The 13,106-nt window shown below is 41.2% G+C and overlaps 1 non-coding gene across 1 annotated transcript; it reads right to left on the bottom strand.

Annotated features, from left to right (window-relative positions):
- Positions 1-7,084: 7,084 nt before the first annotated feature.
- trnaf-aaa (transfer RNA phenylalanine (anticodon AAA)) lies at positions 7,085-7,166 on the bottom strand. The gene has a single exon. It is a non-coding gene; the product is annotated as a tRNA-Phe (tRNA).
- Positions 7,167-13,106: the final 5,940 nt, after the last annotated feature.

Below are 13,106 nucleotides of genomic sequence, written 5' to 3'. Positions count from 1 at the left end.
TCTTGCGATCAAATGGGCCCTGGATTATTTAAAATATTATTTATTGGGAAGACGATTCATCTTGTATACTGACCATGCGCCACTAACCTGGTTGTTAAGGAACATGGACAAAAATGATCGGATTACGCGATGGGGCCTTAGTCTCCAGAGGTTTCAGTTCCAAACGGTTTATAGACCAGGAAGAAAACAAGGTAATGTCGATGCCCTCTCCCGAATGCATTGTTTCTTTTCCAGACAGCCCGAGGACGGGGCTGATCTCAGGGGGAGGGTATGTAAGAGGACCAGAGGGAGGGTCATCCAGGACAGGTATTTTAGGAACGATCTGCTCACTGTACTTGACTTAGAGCTCACCAAGATGGCCGCTAAGAGAAACCAGCTGACCCGCAGATGGAAAGGGCTCAGGCCGAAAGACAACGAGACGCAGGTGGGTCTCATCAGGAAACAAAATATATATGCCCCGGAAACAGTGAACCGGCGTGGAAGCCAGTAGGTGAATGTGTGTTGGAGAAGATAGGGGAGTTTGGTTGGAGTGAATAAAGATTTAAGGACAACGGATTTTCGGAATAAATAAAGGATAACGGTATACGGCTTGTGATTTGGACTCGACGCGGATTTGTTGGATTTTACGAACTTTTGGAACACGGACTGAACAAGGACAAAGAAAACGGATTGCGGACTGGTTTGGAAGACGGACGAACGAAAGAAAAGGAAGAAACCTCGCGAAAATAAAAGAAGAGTTTGTGGTGTGAGTACTTTCGTACTTATTACATTTATCTATTCCCCCGGAGACGCCACAAAACATAAACATAGTCTCATGGTTAAATAGTCAAGTCTAGCCATGTGTGAGTCTAGTCTCACAGAGCTTCAACAACAGATGACAACTTGTGAGTTAGATTAAGAATGAATAAAAGCATTTCATTAATAACGCATTTGCGTTTGCGTTTGTCTGGGTGCTGACAAAGTAAAAAACAATTACTTTTTGACAATGAAGAACTGTGTGTGTGTGTGTGTGTGTGTGTGTGTGTGTGTGTGTCTCTGCTGGTGTTTGTAATCGTTTTTATTTTTAAATACATTTTAGCAAAGTAATGTACCATAAAAGTATTGTGAGACATATTTGGGTTAACATGTTCAGTGTTCAGTGTGTGGTAATTTGTTTGGTGCGACTGAAGTTTTATTTAATCTCTGACCCAGGGAAAAGTTTTATTTTTTCAAAGAAACGTTTGTTAAAAAAAGAAAGTCATGGCGGCAGCTGGATTTGAACACGCAACATATGATGGAGTCAGGAACCTAACCCACAGCACCACTGGCAAAGCCGCATGAGGAGTGTTGAAAAAGCCCTACAGAAACAGTATCAACAGACATTGTACAGCGTGTACTATTCTTGTGTTGTGGTACATGAATATAATTATATCGTTATTAATTTCTTTAGATACGCGATTCCATATTACAGATGCAGCCATTCAAAATGCACGGTACAAACCCGCGGTACAGTAAACTACCCACAAGCCACCGCAGGGCACCGCGGTAAGTGATTGGCTGGCCAAAATAACTGACAGGGGCACTCGTGGTGCATTGGTTGGTAGTGAAAAGATTTAATCATTTTACTGTGCACATTTTAATCCTCTTTGTATTGAATATTGATATGGAATTTTACCACTAAAGGGAAATTTTAGTAGCTGAGCATAAAAAGAAGAGGAGCATAACGCATCTGAAGGTCATAAACGATATTAATTTAGGAACATAAACATTACTATATGTACGTAAACTGTACTGTGTATGGCTGGTCTTGGTAGTTTAAAGAAAAAATACACACCAGTCTTCCATTTCTCTATAAACATTTTAAGCATGAAAGTGTTATGAAACGGTACCCAAAAATGCTATTGATGTATAGAATGAATTTTAATTTAAAATTATTTATAAATTATTTAACACGAAAATTAAGCTGTTTACATCTTCCGCCTGAGAACAGTCACCCGTTGCTACTCAACGCAGAAACACAGCCACTAACTAGCAAAGAGAGGACATTAGCTAGCCAATATGATAAAGAAATAAATGATTATTTTGTTTATTTCTTTTGCACTTTTATTTGAACATTTCCATCGATTGTACAAGCACTTGAAAACTGTCCAATCCCTAGTTCATCAGGCATTTTCTTTTACGCTGCGGGCATTCTCCCAGTCTGGTGCCGGTCTGTGTCTTCTAGGATATAATGCCAGCGATTTTTTGTTAAATTTGGGTTTCCAATAACACCGCAGCAAACTCTTGTTTTTATGTCCACTATAACAGACAATCTCCTTTGCTTTTAACCGAGCGTTTAATAATTTCCTAAAATGAAAATGATTTACTTTATTTCCCTTACGGGATCAATAAAATTATCTATCATCTATCTACTTAAACTTTGGGACAGAATTCTGGGTTCTCCCTATACCAGAGATTATGGTAGGGCTTCAGAATGGTGATTGGCTGACACCATCTGACACCCCTCTGATTGGAGAAAAAAGACGTGCTGGTTTGCTATACATACTGTACCAGGAAGAGGATTTCTTTCTATTCGAATCGTGTATTTTAAAAGTTTAATTAAGAAGTAAAAACCTTACAGCGTACACAGATTTCTAAACTGATCAGGAGGAAGAAAAATCACCCGTGTTTCGTCCATAAAAAGTGGTTATTAACTATCGAAACCTGTTTTATTTATTTTATTTTTATTTAGATTAAGAGTTCCCGTCACCCCCATTCTCATTTAAATCACAAACCCGTGTTTAATTAAATGTCTTTTAACGTAAATCGTTATCTTTGTCTTATGCATAATAATGTTCACCACTCTGTCCAGCAAATTAATAATAAACTTTATTTTATATAGCGTTTTAAACGAATAGGTATTTAGATCGCTCATAAACCTAATCATTATTCTACATAAACACAGCGTAATTGCTTTCTGAAAATGCTTTTTCTTTTTATTTAGGCTCAGATTTCAACTATAGATCGTATTATTAATAACCATAATAACGACCAACCAACAAAAACAACCATATAAACATAATACCAACCAAAAACATAGATAACAACCACAATCCAAAATCAAATATATCAAACCATTAAACTCTCTCAAATTCCTCCAATTATCATAACCCCGCCCCTTATGCAAAACCAAACCCTCCTCCCATCCTAGTTCATCCTCTTTATCATAAACAAAATCCACCTTAATTTTCAACATAAAGCATTACACAAAATCAATACCTCAACACTCCATACTCAACAACAATAATTCACAAACAGCCAGGACATGTAACTCCACATTCCCAAATAGACCTCATTTCCCCGCCCCTTATGCAAAACCAACATCCCTCCCCTGTTATCTCTCTCCGCTGGCGTTTGTAATCGTTTTTATTTTTAAATAAATTTTAGCAAAGTCATGTATTTTAAAAATCTTAAGATTTCTATATTTATGTCTTTATTTAGTGGTTTCATTAGTGACAAAGGCTAAACTTTCTTGGAAAAATGTCTTTTATGTAAACCATGTTTGCTATTAATTCATTTAGGGCTAGAATATGTTCATTGTCTTTCAATGAAAGAAATGTTCCTTTCGCCGTAGTTGGGAGACATTAGAAGCTTGCCACGCCCGGACTGTTACACCAACGTATGAGCATGTTAAAGCGATTTCATTGAGGAGCCTAGCTTTCTTAACTAGTAAGTACTGTACTTACTGGGTTTTTGAGGGGGGGAGGTGTCTTTCGCTGGAAATCTCGCCCTCTTCTACTTTGAAAATACCTGTGAAACCGGTTTAATTCGTCACAGCCAGCACTCCCGCAGAGAGGGGGGTTGTACTTGCAGTGTATCGGTATACAGTAGATGGGAAAGCCAGAGTCAACCGCTACGCCGCCCACGTGTTATGCTCTTCTTTAATGTCTAAGCCGGAACACATCATTATATCTCATTTTGTATTTCTTAAAAAAAAAATCGTTTGCCCAGCCTAACAGTATTGTTGTTATTGTTTTTAACCTGTAAAGCGCTTTGAGGAGCCACCTTTAAAGGCGCCATATACAATAAAGTTCATTATTATTACTATTGTTAATTTGCTGGACAGAGAGGTGAACATTATTACACAGAAGACAAAGATAGCGATTTACGTTGCATTGTGCATTGTGCTGCTGTAATACAGTTTTAAATAATTAAAAGTCTAAACAGTATCAGCTTTATTTATGGGTTTTAAATAAAGGCGATTTAAACGCAATTTAAATCAATATAAATGTTTATATTGTAACGCATAGGTGACTATTCATTGTTATTAAAATGACTTAAATTCGATCATGTTGTGATATTTAGAAATATACATTTGTTTGGTGCGAGTGAAGTTTTATTTAATTTCTGAGCCATACTGATTCTTATGGAAGCCAGTTTCATTTAATTAGTATTAAAATTCGCACTGATTCCTTTGCGAAGATACGGACATAGGAATATTCGTGCGTGGTAAAAAAATGGCATAAAAACGACAAAGTGAAGGCTGTGAAAACATTCACAATGTACTTTATACACAAAGCCAGTGTTCTCACAACTCTAGGAGGTTTCGTGAAAATGCTACAGGCGTGCCAAAATTGTTTTTTTAAATTCAAGGTGACTTTACCGCGGTTTTCATTTTCAGATTGTGAATCAAAAAAGGCATTTAATTAAACTAGCGATTGCGATTGTAATCAATTACTGTATTGATTGAAACACACATTCTGTACAGATACAGTACAGTCACATTCTCCTGTAGTCCAGTGGTGTAAAACGAATAAGCAGGTGATTGAGATAACAATGCACCGCCCACTGAGTGGAATGTTCTCATTTGTTCTCAAGTGTAAAAAGAGGTGATAATTCTTAATAATTCCGTGTCGCATTAACTAACCTCTTCAGTTTATTCCGCCAGACAGTACATGAATATAATTATATCATTATTAATTTGTTTAGATACGCAATTCCATATTATATTCCCTGTTAATCAAATTCTAAAAGTATGCATTTGTTAGATAACAAGCGAATTCACAGAAAAGGTTAAAAGACTATCACTTTTCACAAAGTATATAATCCTAATATGGCCAGAAGGAGCACGTAAAAACGTTTCCCAAATAACAACATGTAAGACTTTGATGCTTAAAATGTTTAGGGAGAAATGGAATACTGCTGTGTATTTTTTCTTTAAACTACCAAGACCAGCAATATACAGTGCAGTTTACATACAGTAATATGTTTATGTTCCTAAATTAATATCGTTTATGAGCATGTGAAAGGCATGGTGAATCGGAGATTCTCAAGAATTACTTTGTATCATTGGAAACGAATGCGTGATCGGATCAACTAAATGCTGTGGTGTTACTTTTTGTCAATGAAAAAATAAACTCTTTTCGTTTACAAAGATGGTTACAAAGAATGTGGACCAGGGTAATATTTTGAGCTTACAGCTTGTCCAAGGTCATTCATTATTAATACTATTAGTAATATCTTCGGTAAAGACTTTGATGCATAAAATATTCCTGCATAATTAAAATATGTATAATAAAGGTCGTAGGTTGTGTACTTTTGTCCAAAAGAACAATCTTGCTTTTATAAAATATACCGCCTTTTTCATGTTTAATGATTAACATGCTGTAATACACTGTTTAAATTTAAAAATCTAAAGAGTATACAACTTAAATTCTTAATTGAATAAAGATTGTCCCTCAGCAGTGATTCGAAACTGACATTTTCTGGTGACAGCTCAAATGCTGTACAGGAGAGGTTAACCTTTATTAGCTCCACCTGGCGGTTTTACAAGGTGATTCCAGATACTATTAACATAATCTAATTTGCATACGGTATGATGCGGTTTACTGTGACACGCCCACCGTGTTATACCACAGCATACCCCGCTTGTTTTGAATGGCTGCATCTGTATATTCCCTTTTAATTAAATTCTAAAAGTTTGCTTGTTGCCTCCGGTATCACGTTAGTTAAAGTCTTCGATGTTTAAAATGTTTAGGGAGAAATGGTTTACTGGTGTGTATTTCTTCTTTAAAGTACCGAGACCAGCCATATACTGTATGTTTATGCTCCAAAATTAATATCGTTCATGGCCTTCACACGCGTTACAGTATGCTCCTATTCTTTTTATGCTCAGCTACTAAGATTTCCCTTCAGTGGTAAAATTCCATATAAATATTCAATACTAAAACGGGCACAGTAAAGACATTTAAATCTTCCTACGACCGACCAACGCACCACGAGTGCCTCTGTCGGTCAACCAGTCACGTACCGCGGTATATTGCGTCATTGCGCGTCACGATCCGCGAGGCCGTAGCCAATTACCTCCGGTACGTGTCAGTGCCGCGCACTTTGAATGGCTGCATCTGTAGTCCACATGAAAGGTAGAAATATTCTCTTGTCTGTCTCTTGTTTGTATGTAACTGAATGTCCATGACAATGTACTGTTAGTTTTAATTTAAGAATGGCATTTGTGTTAAAATATGCCAGATAAGTTTATGTAACTGCTCATGCGACACTCAGTTGTAATTAGTCAAAAAATAAACTCGAAGAACAGCTGCGGGTTTGAATCTGAACATGTATCAGATTGCAGCGCCTTTTACTTCCATTGACAAATGATAGAGATTCGAAGAGAGATCCTTCAGACCAGCAAGCAAACCCATGGCTATTTCGGTTTTCTATCTAGGCAACGTTGGTGTCTGCAATAGCATAAATGAAAGCGTTATGCAATTTCTGCGGCTACATTTGTTGCACTTCATGCGCAGTGAGAGTGTTTCTCACACCAAATAAAAAGTCAACAATTAGCGATCAGGCCTTCTCCTCAGTTAATACACTGAAACCCTTTGATGTTAACAGTTCTTTACAGGCGTGCTTTACAAGAACCTATCGTGTCGGTTCTTTCAGCTTTATTAGGTTTTCAAAGGCATAAGTAGAACATCGGTCGTGCGAACACAAAACGTGTTCTTATCTGAAGAATTCATTTCCATGGCAGAGGGTCCAAGCGATTTAGCGTTTTAAAAGTACCAGAAAAAGGGGAAGCGGCACTTTGCCTTTGCCGCGCAGGCATACGGTGACGTACGGCAGACGCCGTAGTCGGCAGGATTCAAAACTGCGCGGGGAGTCCCCAACAGATTTTTAGTCTATCGCCTTAGCCACTCGGCTACGACTACAGCAAGCTCTGCTACCGCTGCATTCCTCCTACAAACTAACATGGAGTGCGATGTGGCTGCGGAAACCTTTTCAAAGTCGCTCTCCGTTCAAAAAAAAATCTTTGAAAAAATACATGCCGGCAGACAGATACGCCTCAGAGGGTTTAAGGGCAGCTTCACGTTCGAATGATCAAGTCTCCCCGTCCAGATGTCAAAATGCAACTTTGGCAGACAGAAAAAACATCAACAAATGAGAAATGTGGACAAGGATTTTACAAGCTGCACCACACTGCACTTTGAAAAGCATTTACATTAGTGTTAGACGCGGGAATTGCCTTTGATTTACGCGCTTACGAAAGCCCTCAGCTCCTGCAGTTGAGTATAATGCCGTTACGTGTCGAAGCAGTATTTTACGTCATCCTACCACTGCAACACGGGGCATATATGGAAATGAGCACACGCTACGAATCGTCTCAATCACTACCTAGAGATGTAAGGCGCATTGAAGGGTGCACCCCCATCATTAATCGTTGCGCGTTTATGAAAGGAAAGCTCTTGAGCAGTCTTTGAAACAGTTCGGATGAAACACTTGATTGCTTCCATGTGCATCTGGAATTGATTTCTTATTTTCATTTCACGCCGCCCAAAGCATTTCTAAAACAGGAGATTCGCATTTGGGAATGCGTCCTGCTGTACAAATAAAACTGGTCTACGGGTCTGAAACCTGCTCCACAGAAAACACTTTTGTTGCGCTTTTGATTGTACTGTATAACGTCTAGAGGAATCACAAACTATTTGAGAGGCCATCATTCCAGGGGGAACTGACAAAGTCTATCTCTAAACACCTAGCGCAGTCTCTCGAGAGACTGTCAAAAATTGCTTTCTCCGTTTGCGTTGCAAGTAAGTGAAAGAGCGGTCTTAACCCAGAGCCACTTGGGAGCAGTGGCACGTAAATACTGTTCAATTCAATTCAATTCAAGGTGCTTTATTATCATGACCGATGGGTACAATCAGTGTTGCCAAAGCAAATCAAATAATAAAATTAACAGAACAAAACATAAAATAAAATCTACAGACATATTACAGACATTTACAACAGAGACATGTCATAAAATATTTACATATACTGTAAACATATTGAGCATTATTGGGAGACAGGCTCACTGTTCCTCAGGCTGTGACAGGAGATCACATACTGGGCTGCCAGTTCAACTGAGTTCCCTCCTCCCTCTCCCAGTAGGATTGGGACCCGTTGTGATCTGGCAGGTGTGGGAACTCTGGGACTAGATTTCTGAATTTAGGGAAGGATGTTTCTCTAATCCCAGAGTATCTGTCACAGTGCAGTAGGAAGTGCACCTCTGCCTCTATTTCTCCCCGCTGGCAGTGGGAGCACAGCCTGTCCTCTTTGGGCAGCCAGGTCTGCCTGTCGCCCAGTTTCTATTGCCAGGCTGTGGTCACTGAGCCTTTACTTCCTCAGGGTCTGTTTCTTTTTTTTGTGTCTGGTTCTGCTGCAGCCCCTGTTCTGTGGGCGACAGCAGGACCAGGTCATCTGCATAGAGCAGGAACATGATTTCTGTGTCGTGTAGTGTGAGACCAGGAGCTGCAGACTTTTCCAACATTCCTGTTAATTCGTTGATATAGATATTGAACAGTGTTGGGCTCAGGCTGCAGCCCTGTCTCACCCCACGGCATTGGGTGAAGAATTTGGTCCTTTTGTTTCCAATTTTCACTGCACATTTGCTCTCTGAATACATTGATTTAATTATTCAGGTGGGTAGCTGCGTCAGCATGCGTAGGCTGCAAAGGAACAAGTAAAAGGTTTATTCCATGCTGAAAAAAAGAAGAAAGAGAACACAACGTTTCGGCCGTGGAGCCTTCTTCAGGTGTGAGAGAGACAGGGCAGTAGGCAAAGGTAAAGTAGCGGGAGAACAAAGGTTGGGAGGGAGGAGGAGTGAGAGGCGGGAGCAGGGGACAGAAAGAGAGGCCAATCAAGAGGTGTGAAGTCAGAATGGGTGCAGAGAGGTGTGAAATGAAACTTCCAATGAATGGAGAAAATTTAAAAGAACAGTAGTCTGTCGTTAAGGGAAGGGAGAAGGTATGATCCTAGCTGCAGAATAATTTTAGTTTCGGTGGTCTTTCTGATGTATGAGTTCGGAAAACCGTCTTTGAGAACACAGATGGAGAGATTAGAGTGGTCGTGGCCGTCAGAGGTGAAATGAGAAACAATGGGCTTGGAGAGATCTTTAATCTTTACAGCCCTGACGTGTTCTCTGAAACGGTCTCCGAGTCTCCTTCCTGTTTCTCCAATGTAGATGGCTGGGCATTTACTGCAAGAGATACAGTAAATAAGGTTGCTGGAGGTACAAGATGCATTCTGGGTGATCCGGAATTGTCCTGAGGGGCCTTGAATGAGTGTGGTGGTGGCTGTGTATTTGCAGGTGATACAGCGAGCTCTGTTGCAAGGGAAAGTGCCTGGTGTGGATGGTTGTTGAGGGCGGTCAAGGGAGCTGTGAACAAGGAGGTTACGCAGATTAGGTGGTCGGCGATATGAGATGATAGGGCGATCAGAAAAGAGGGCCCCAATGGAGGGATCATCCTGTAGGATGGAAAAGTTGTGGTTAATGGTCATGAAAAATGAGTACATTTCGAGGGCTTGGTTCTCGAAGTCGATGTCGTCGCTGCATAATCGTCGTAACCTAAGGAACTGTGAAAAAGGAAGAGAGTTTTTAGTGTGGTTGGTGTGAAATGAGCTGTACAGGAGGTAGCTGTGTGAATCCGTGGGTTTGTAATAAACTGAAGTGGACAGTCGGGGGTAGTTGATAGACAAGTGGATGTATAGAAACGGAAGAGTAGTGGAAGATATGTTAATCGTATATTTGAGGGACGGGTGGAAGTTGGTGAAATGGTGCAGGAAGAACTCAAGCTGATCGTTGGAGCATGTGGCGGCACCAACGCAGTCATCAATATATCATTTGTAGAGGTCAGGGACATAGCCAGTGTAGGAAGCGAAGAAGTGTTCTTCTACCCAGCCGACAAAAATGTTGGCATAGCTGGGTCCCATTCTGGTGCCCATGGCAACTCCACTGACCTGTTGGTAAAAGAGATTATTGAAAGAGAATGCGTTCAGTGTGAGGACCAATTCTGCAAGGCGTACCAGGGTGTGGGTGGGTGGATCAAGCACTGTGCGTTTGTCCAGCATGTGCTTGAGTGCTGTAAGGCCGTCATTATGGGGAATGACGGTGTACAGAGATGTGTTGTCCATGGTAAAAATGTAGCATTCGGTACCCTGAAATTGGAAATCATTAAAAAGTTGGAGCGCGTGGTTGGTGTCTTTGATGTATGAGGGAAGATCTTCAACCAGCGGTCTCATGAGGCTGTCGAGAAAGGCTGAGATGTAAGTAGTTGGACAGTTACATGCTGATACGATGGGGCGTCCAGGGTTGTCCGGTTTGTGGATTTTGGGGAGGAGGTAAAATTGAGATACCTGTGGATGTTCCATGATGAGCCGGTTTGCCTCCTGGGGGAGCTCATTACTGCTGATAAGAAGAGAAATGGTGGATACCACTTCCTTTTGGTAGTCAGTGGTAGGGTCCTGTTGGAGAGGGAGGTAGGCAGAAGTGTCAGTTAGTTGTCTAGAGGCTTCAAAGATATATAGATCCTTACGCCACACCACAACAGCACCTCCTTTGTCCGCTGGTTTGATGACGATATCATCCCTGTTGCGGAGAGACTGGAGCGCCTGATTTTCTCCTTGGGTGAGGTTAGACCTATGTTTACTGGGTATAGAGAGTGCCTTGGGAGCTTGATTAGTGCATTGGTTGATGAAATAATCAACTGGTGGAAAACGGCCAGAGGAGGGAGTCCAACAGCTCTGTTTGGGATTAATGTTGTTAATGACATCAATAACCGGGTTGTTATCAGCTGCCTGTGAAGAGGAATTGTCGGCAAAATGTGCTCTGAGACGGATCCTGCGGTAAAAGCGGTTAAGGTCGACATTGGTCTGGGGGATGTCCAGCTTCCTGGGAACTGGTACAAAACTGAGCCCTTTGCTGTGGAGGGATCGCTCATCCTGTGAAAGGGAAAGGTCAGAAGGTATGGTGACAACAAGGTTAGGGTTGGTGAGGGTGTTCGGGGTGTTGATGGTTTTCTTCTGTAGAAGATGACTGAGTTTTTTGTTTTTTGATTTAATTATGTCGTACACATTGCCTCCTATGCCACTTTGGAGTAGTTTATAAAACAATCTTTTATGCCAAATTGAGTCAAATGCTTTTTTGAAATCGACAAAGCAGGCAAAAATTTTTCCTTTGTGTTTTTGGTGGACGTGTTTGTCTATCAGTGTGTGTAGGGTGTAAATGTGATCAGATGTGCGGTGATCTGGTAAGAAGCCAATCTGACTCTTGCTCAGGACATTGTGTTCAGTAAGGAAGGCCACTATTCGTGTATTTAGGATACTGCAGAATACCTTCCCCAGGTTACTGTTCACACAGATGCCCCGATAGTTGTTGGGATAGAGTATCTCCACTCTTATAGATGGGCGTGATCAGTCATTGGTTCCAGGCCTCGGGGAAACATCCGGCTGTCATGATAAGATTGAGGAGTTTGAGCAGGGCTTGTTGCAACTTTGGGCTGCTGTGTCTCAGCATCTCATTTATGACTCCATCTTGGCCACAGGCTTTGCGTGGTCTGAGGGCCTGGAGTTTGTCCAGTAGCTCCTGCTCAGTGATAGGTGAGTCTAAGGGGTTTTGGTTGTCTTTGATAGCCAATTCAAAAATTTTGAGTTTTTCATAAATGGTGTTTTGGTCTGATTGATTTGTATTTGGGAGCCTTTGATAGTGATTTTCAAAGTATGTTTGCCAGATTGTTCCATTTTGGATGGCCAATTCTTCTGGTTTTGATTTGTTTAAATTGTTCCACTTCTCCCAGAAACAGTTCTGATTTAGTGACTCCTCAATTTCTGCAAGTTGTTTGTTTATGTACGTGTTTCTTTTCTTTTTCAGCGTGTGTTTGTAAAGTTTTACCGTATCACAGTAGCTGAGGTGTAGTTTTGTGTTTTGTGGTTGTCTGTGTTTTTGATTTGATAGTTTTCGTAGTGCATTTCTGATGTTTTTGCACTCCCTATCAAACCACTTTTCTTTTGCTTTTTTTTTTTGGTAGTTTTTTGATTTAGTTGTTTTTAGTTTAGATTTTGATGCCAGTTTGTGAAATAGGTGATTTAGTTTTTGTGTGGCCAAGTTTATGCCTAATTTGTTGGTTTGATACGGAGTGTTTAGGAATGTGAATTTCTTCATCGCCCAGTACAGTTTGGTATCTGTCTAGGCTGTTTGTGTCCCATCTGTACGCCTGGTTGAGGTCGTACAGCTGGCTGGGCTGTGTCAGTGTGTCTCTGTGCTGGTGTGCTCTCTTCATGTAGAGTGTGATCTGGCTATGGTTGGAGAGAGGAGTTTGTGGCCTGATAGTGAAGGCACTGATACAGGAGGGGTCCAGGTCGGTGATGGCGTAGTCCACCACACTGCTGCCCAGAGCTGAGCTGAAGGTGAACCTGCCTAGAGAGTCCCCTCTAGTGCTGCCTTTGACGATGTACAGGCACAGCCCTTGACAGCTGGAGCAGCTCGCGCCCGGTGCTGTTGACCGTGGAGTCATGGCTGCACCTGTGTGAGGTGACTGGTGTGTGGTACAGAGGGGATTGTCCGAATACATGAGTGTTTCCCTGTGTGTTAGTAAAGTCTGCCAGTGTGCCTGTTCGTGCATTGAGGTCACCACAGAGCAGCACGTTTCCCTGGCCCTGGAAATGACCGATCTCCGTGTGGAGACTGGGGAGAATTCCCTCACTGTAGTAAGGGGATTCTGAGGGTAGGATGTAGACAGCACACAGAAAAACCTCATTTTCTGTACATATGGTATTTCTTTTGATTTTAAGCCAAACTTGTGACTCTTCTCTCTTAACTAATTGTATGGAGTGAC

Source organism: Atractosteus spatula (assembly GCF_055471065.1).
Source record: "Atractosteus spatula isolate fAtrSpa1 chromosome 16 unlocalized genomic scaffold, fAtrSpa1.hap1 SUPER_16_unloc_1, whole genome shotgun sequence".
NCBI classification, from domain to species: Eukaryota; Metazoa; Chordata; class Actinopteri; order Semionotiformes; family Lepisosteidae; genus Atractosteus; species Atractosteus spatula.
Note: the sequence above shows the minus strand (reverse complement) of the source record. Positions and strands in the feature narration are given on the sequence as shown.